The sequence below is a fragment of the Equus quagga genome, chromosome 11, assembly GCF_021613505.1.
Source record: "Equus quagga isolate Etosha38 chromosome 11, UCLA_HA_Equagga_1.0, whole genome shotgun sequence".
Classification (NCBI taxonomy): Eukaryota; Metazoa; Chordata; class Mammalia; order Perissodactyla; family Equidae; genus Equus; species Equus quagga.
The window spans coordinates 18,071,020-18,077,161 of NC_060277.1; positions in this window are offsets into that span (position 1 = coordinate 18,071,020).

A 6,142-nucleotide genomic window follows, 5' to 3' on the forward strand; every position below is an offset into this window, starting at 1 on the left:
GGTAAGGAGGCGCAGGAGGGGCACTAAATTAGGTGACCTGAGAAGCAGCACCTGAAGGGGAAAATTCCCTGGGGAGATTATTGATGTGATTGCTCAGTCTAAAGCAGAGGCAAGGATAGAAGTATCCAACTTAGGCCTCAGCACTCCTTTGAGTAAAACTCTGCCTTTTCTCAACATTCGTGGGGGCAGGATGAGAGTACAAATGGAAGCCCATTTACCTTTTGTCTAAATATTTGAGTTCACAATCAAGCTAACTGTTAAATGGAATAGAATCTATCTTCTTACCTTGAAAATATACTTTAATTAAAAAAAAATGTGTGAAGTCCTGTGTTCATCTGACTTAAATTAGACAAAAATAAATGACAATTGGATTTAATTATTATTGCACATGTTTAGGTATTTTTTTGATGGGTTGGTGATGTTTGGATGAGTAACAACTTAGCAAAATATGACAAAACATTCTTCTTACCTTCATTTCAGTAAACTCACTAATTATGTTATCGTGAAGATTTTAACAAAATTTGTTTTCTGTTAACAATGATGTCAAACTAAACAACTTTCTTTGAAGCATTGTAGTTCTTTGATAGTTTTTATCAATTTTTATGTGGAGAAACATTGCTCTACTAAGGCAGTAGCAACTGGAATTGTCAATAAATTTGTGAAGGAATAATTAGATTTGGAAATGAACCATGAATTTTACAAACCAGGTTTAAACATTGTTATGATTTAGCGTAAGAGAAATTACCATTATTACAGAAAATATTGCAAGATATTTTAATTTCATCATAAAAATTATCTTTTATATCACGAGATTCATCATCTCTAAAAGAAATATCTAGATCAAATACCGTATTTCTTGTTATTTTCTTAAAAAAATTTTAATATCAATATATTCCAAAGAAAAAAAAGACAGTATATTTATCAGCTATAACGTAATCTATAATGACCAGAAAATAGTATAAATGAAAATTCATTTCAGAATTATTTGTGTGTGAATCAACTTCACAGTCACGTGAACTTTTTTCCCTATATTTTAATTTCCTGATAATTTATTGAGATGTTACTTTTATAGCATATTTTATATATTTTTAAATTTAAATATTGTTTTCAAATTTTTAAAAAGTTAAAAAAATCCTTTACAAAGTGAAACTACTAAAGTTATATTTGTTTGTTTGTTTGTAAATTTTGCTAACCACTAATAGCAAGCAACAGTTCATATCCACAACTGTGTGTACTACAAGTTCAAAATTAATTTCATTTCCTGCCAATGTCTATGATTCATTCTTTGAGGATCTTCTGCGGTTTGGCTTAACTACCATTGTGCATCCCGTATCTTGACTAAATTAAATTTAATTGCTTTAATAATGGTTAGTCAAGATTCCCGTCATGTGTCCAAGAGTGGTTTTAAAGTTACATTTGATGTTTCATGAAGATGTTCTGTCTTAGAGTGGATACAGAAAATATTGCATATAATTTCTTAAATTGTTCCCCCAAAATGATTACTATCTGCACAGTTGAGGCCATGACTCTTAGTAACAAATTCAAATTATGCATTGTACTTGGCAGAAAGAATACTTTCTGGATTTCAGTCAAAAATGTGGCTCATGCACTTTTTTCTTCACCAACAACATTAGTATCATTATCTTAGGCTTCCTCTCTAAAACTTTTAAAGTTAATATCTAAAACTTAAAGTTATTATTTATTCTTCACATAAGTCAACACCTTTACTTTTTACTTTAGGTTGTGAAAACAAGGAAATATTCACTTGTGGTATTTTTGTTTTCTTCTCCAACAGTTCAACAATATATAAAATCAATTGTTAATTTTTTGACATGACTTTTACCTCTGGTACAATTTAGTTGAACTGAATAACACTAGCTTTTTCGTATTTATCTATGATAACTTCCTTTCATTTTATTATTCATTAAATTGATAATCCCACTTGGAATTCTCCACACTGGACAGTGATCTTTTGCCATATTACTATTAGTTTTCTTCTATTTTAAGTGTTTGGCCATTCTAGCATCCAATTTTGAAATGCTTTCTCTTAAACCTAGAAAATTTCCACTGTTTTCTGTGGATATCATACTGACATTTGGCTAAATAATGTTCACATTATATTATTTCAGTAACATTACACTAATATTCTGTATTGACATTTAATTTCTTTGTTGAATCAATTGTTTGACTGTTTATTCAGGCCTAGAAATGGCATGCGTGCTCTCTAGTGTATGCAGGTGATGTTTTATATTCTTTCAATTGAGAGTATAGGTGTTTCCTGTCAAAATACCTTCATTGGTCAAAGCTGATCTTGAAGATTGGTTGTGAAACTTGTAATAGATGTTGAACGTCAATACACAAGTCAATGTATTTTGTCATTGTCTTTGAACTTTGTTATTCCTCTGTCTCGAATGCTCCTGTAGTCTTCCTCGTCAAAGCTTCCTCCCTCACTTAATTCAAGCCTGTACACAAATGGCCCCTCAAAGAGGCTCTTCTCGAATACCTGGTCTAATAGAACCCCACCTCCATCATTTTCTACCATCTTATTCCAGTTCATTTTTCTTTGTAGTGCTTATGTGTATTTGCTTATCATGCATCTCCCCAATGAGAACTTCAGGTTCATGAGGACAGGGACCCTGCCTGCTTTGTTCTTCACTGTATCTCCAGTATCTAGAACAGTTATTGACCTATAGTGGGCACTTACATAGTTGTGAATGAATGCAGTTTCTATTCCGAAACTTCTTTCTTTAGCTCATCAATGAATTTCCTTCCCAAAGCCCAAAGCCAAAGGGCCTTTATTATTTCCTGTTATCTTAATTCCTCTATAGCAGTGATTCTCAAAGAGTGGTCCCCAGACTGGCAGAATCAGCATCATCTGGAAACTTATCGGAAATGCAAATTCTCAGGCCCCACTCCAGACCTACCGAGTTAGAAGCTCTAGGGGTGGGGCTGGGGCAATCTGTTTTCATAAGGCCTCAAGGTGATTTTGACACATGAAAAGTTTGAGACTCACTGTTCTATACACTATAGGAGTTGGTGCTGTGAATTATTTTTTAAATTTTACAGTCTTGCCGTGATTTGTAATAAAGGCATATTGAATGCTAGAATTCTTATTTTTATTTTTTTAGAATGGGCAATTTGGATAATATTGATCATATATTATTCTAGAACTCCCACTTAATCTTATTCAGCAATCAAACATAGAGATAATCTTCGATTATACTTCAAAGAATACCTTAGAATTGGAACCTCCTGCTTTTTCCTTAGTAAGAGAGTAAATAATGCAACTGGTTGAATACTTTTATAGTTTATTTGTGTTCTCGGCAGGTGATTGTCTACTTCAGGGCTGGTTTTCCTTTTTTTTTTTTTTTCTACTCCTTCCTCTTTTTTGTTTCAGTTCCTACATCTTGAGAGGAAAATGAACTTGAGGGTAGAAGACAAGTTCGTCCTGGGATCAGATCAGGAAAAGATTGAAGCTTTCATTGCTCTTCTAGTAGAGAGAATAATTAGAATCTTAGTGGAATTTCCATTTTTATACTTTCATAATGGTCTCATCCCATATCCATAATCTTTCTGACAGTTATCTAAAAAAAATCAGGAATTGTTATTCTTCTTTCTTAACTGATGTGCTTTGTGGATTGTTTTTGTGGGTGCCATGCCCTCTAAGGCTTATGAATTAGAGTTTGCTAAGAGTTACTCTGAGGGCCTGTGAAAGTCTGCCCAAGCTTCAGTGTCCAATCCAAGTCTCTTAATTGGTGTGGAAAAGTCAAAACAGCAAAAAGATTGTCTTCAAAATAATGAGATACTTGTTGGTCACACAGTTTCCCTTATTTGGTTTAAGCAAGCAACAGAGTCATTTTTTTCTCACATAATTTTTGAGGGGGTGGGGAAAAGGATTTTGTTGTCATATATTCCATTTTTATGAAAAGAGAAAGAGAACAAAGAAAGTGACATTTAAAAGCATGAATCTTGAGGGAAGGAACATGTTACTTTGTTGGAAGTTGACAATAGTTTGAGGTCAGCTAACTTTCTACTCTGTGTATGCTCTGCCATATCTAAATTTTTTCTCGATGAATTCTACTCTTAAATGTTAAGAATTATTTTCTATGGGCTATAAATCTACCTCTCAGATCTCAGCATAAATCAGCTGACTTACTGTGTCATTTACTTCACCCCTTTTTCAGTTCTCAAGGACTTGAGAAAATGACACCAAATCTCAAATGAGAGGGGATGTTCTTCATAAAAGGACTGAGATTATTCAACACCTCCACTTCAGTGGTCATTGATCTGGTGAGTGGAAAGATTACAATTTTATTACACACACACATACACGGTGGTGGCATAGATATCACTTCCTTCAGGGGAATGACATCATGGCAGAAACATATGCCAGACAAACTCCCCAGGTGTTACGTATTTCACCTTGCCCCTAGTTCTGGATCACAGCTGACTGGTGTTACTTGAGTGTGGACAGGGCTGATGTAATATTAGCCATGAGTGTGGAGAGAGCCCTGGGCTTGGAAACATGACATCTGAGGTCAAGTTCCACCTTGGCCTCTTATTGGCTCTTCTACTTGGAGCTGCTTACAAAATTTCTGCCCTTTCATGTTTCGTCTCTAAAATGGGCATGATACCACATGTTTTTCTTATTTCCTAGGGTTTCAGATGAAGTCATGAATGTGAAAAATCTTTGTAAATGCTGTGCATGGTTCAGATAAAAGATAGTATTATTATCGCTATTAATAACCATGAGGCTTTTGAGAAACAGGACATGAGAAAAGGGATAAAGGGCAACCGTGAAAGATACCCATATATCCTGAGCACGGAGAAAATTGGGGTCATGTTGAGAGTGTTTGAAGAAGCTTTGAATGACTGCATGTCTTATCATTTTTTTCCCACTTTCTCTAAATGATGTTCTTGGCTCACAGGGACCCATGGCTCCTTACTGAGCTTCCTGAGTTAATCTCAAGGCAATGAGGAAATCTGGATCTCTTCTTGGGCTGCCACATTGCTTTCCTTTTTTCAAGACATCACTATCACTTTCCCAAAGGCTGTATTAGGCAAGGATGTTGAAACCTTGAACTCCCTCAGTGAAAGGATGGGGAAAGTGGCTGCTCACTGAAAAATGTAAGGCATCTGGAAAGAGTGCCCAGAGGCTGTAATGTGCCCCGGTGACCAACTGGCTGACTGTATCCTGTTCTCTCATTCTTTTATTCCCACCAGACATCCTTGGTTTCTTTTCCAGCCCTGAGTAGTAATGACTTCTTCATCTGGCACAGCCACTGGAGAGGGAGAGTGAGGGCCTTCCCAGGCCACACAGACCATACCCAGTTTCTATTGGCCAGAAGAGATGATGGACGAGGAGCAGATGCTGCTGTCAGCCCAGCTCCATTGCTCAGCCTCTGGAGATTATTGATACTCACTAGAGACCTGTCAGCTGTTCAGTGGAGGAGCTTCAGGGTCAATATGGGTCTCAAATCCAGGAATATTGGAGCTCTCAGAAGGCAATTGCTCCTCAGCCCTATGCACAGAATACTAGTATCTAGATAGTCATCACCTCAAAATTTGAGGCTAGTTGTACTCCTCCAAATCTGCACTCTCAGAAAAGCAACTGAATAAAATTCACTAATCTTTCCATTTCAGGGTCCCTGAGAGGTCCTAGCACCAATAGGATGTTGCCATTTCTTGTCCCACTTCCTCCTTTCAACCTCACTCTATTTCTAGATTTAGTGACTACGGAGTACCTGAGACACACCTGGCAAGTGTTGCAAACAGCAGTTTGTGAAACGCTGTCCACAGATTGGTGCTGACCCAGCTCCAGAATGCCTGGGCAAACCTTTTCCATTTTGCCTTACCTCTCAGGAACTAAGGCTGGCCTACTAAATGGCCATTAGCACACAAATCCCTGATATGCCTGCAGCACTAGGCCCTAGTTTGTCTCTCTGTGTTTGCAGGTTGGGGGGAAAAGGGGATGGGGCTAGACACTGCTTTTTCTATGAGCCAGACACTCCTAGATTCAGTTCATGCGTAAGTGCACATGATGCTGGCCTTCTATGTGCGCTCTTTAATGAACAGCTGAGTGGTCTCTGATGCATTTCAGTCAATGATCTCTGTAGGCTGAAGGTGGAGCCTGGGACGGACT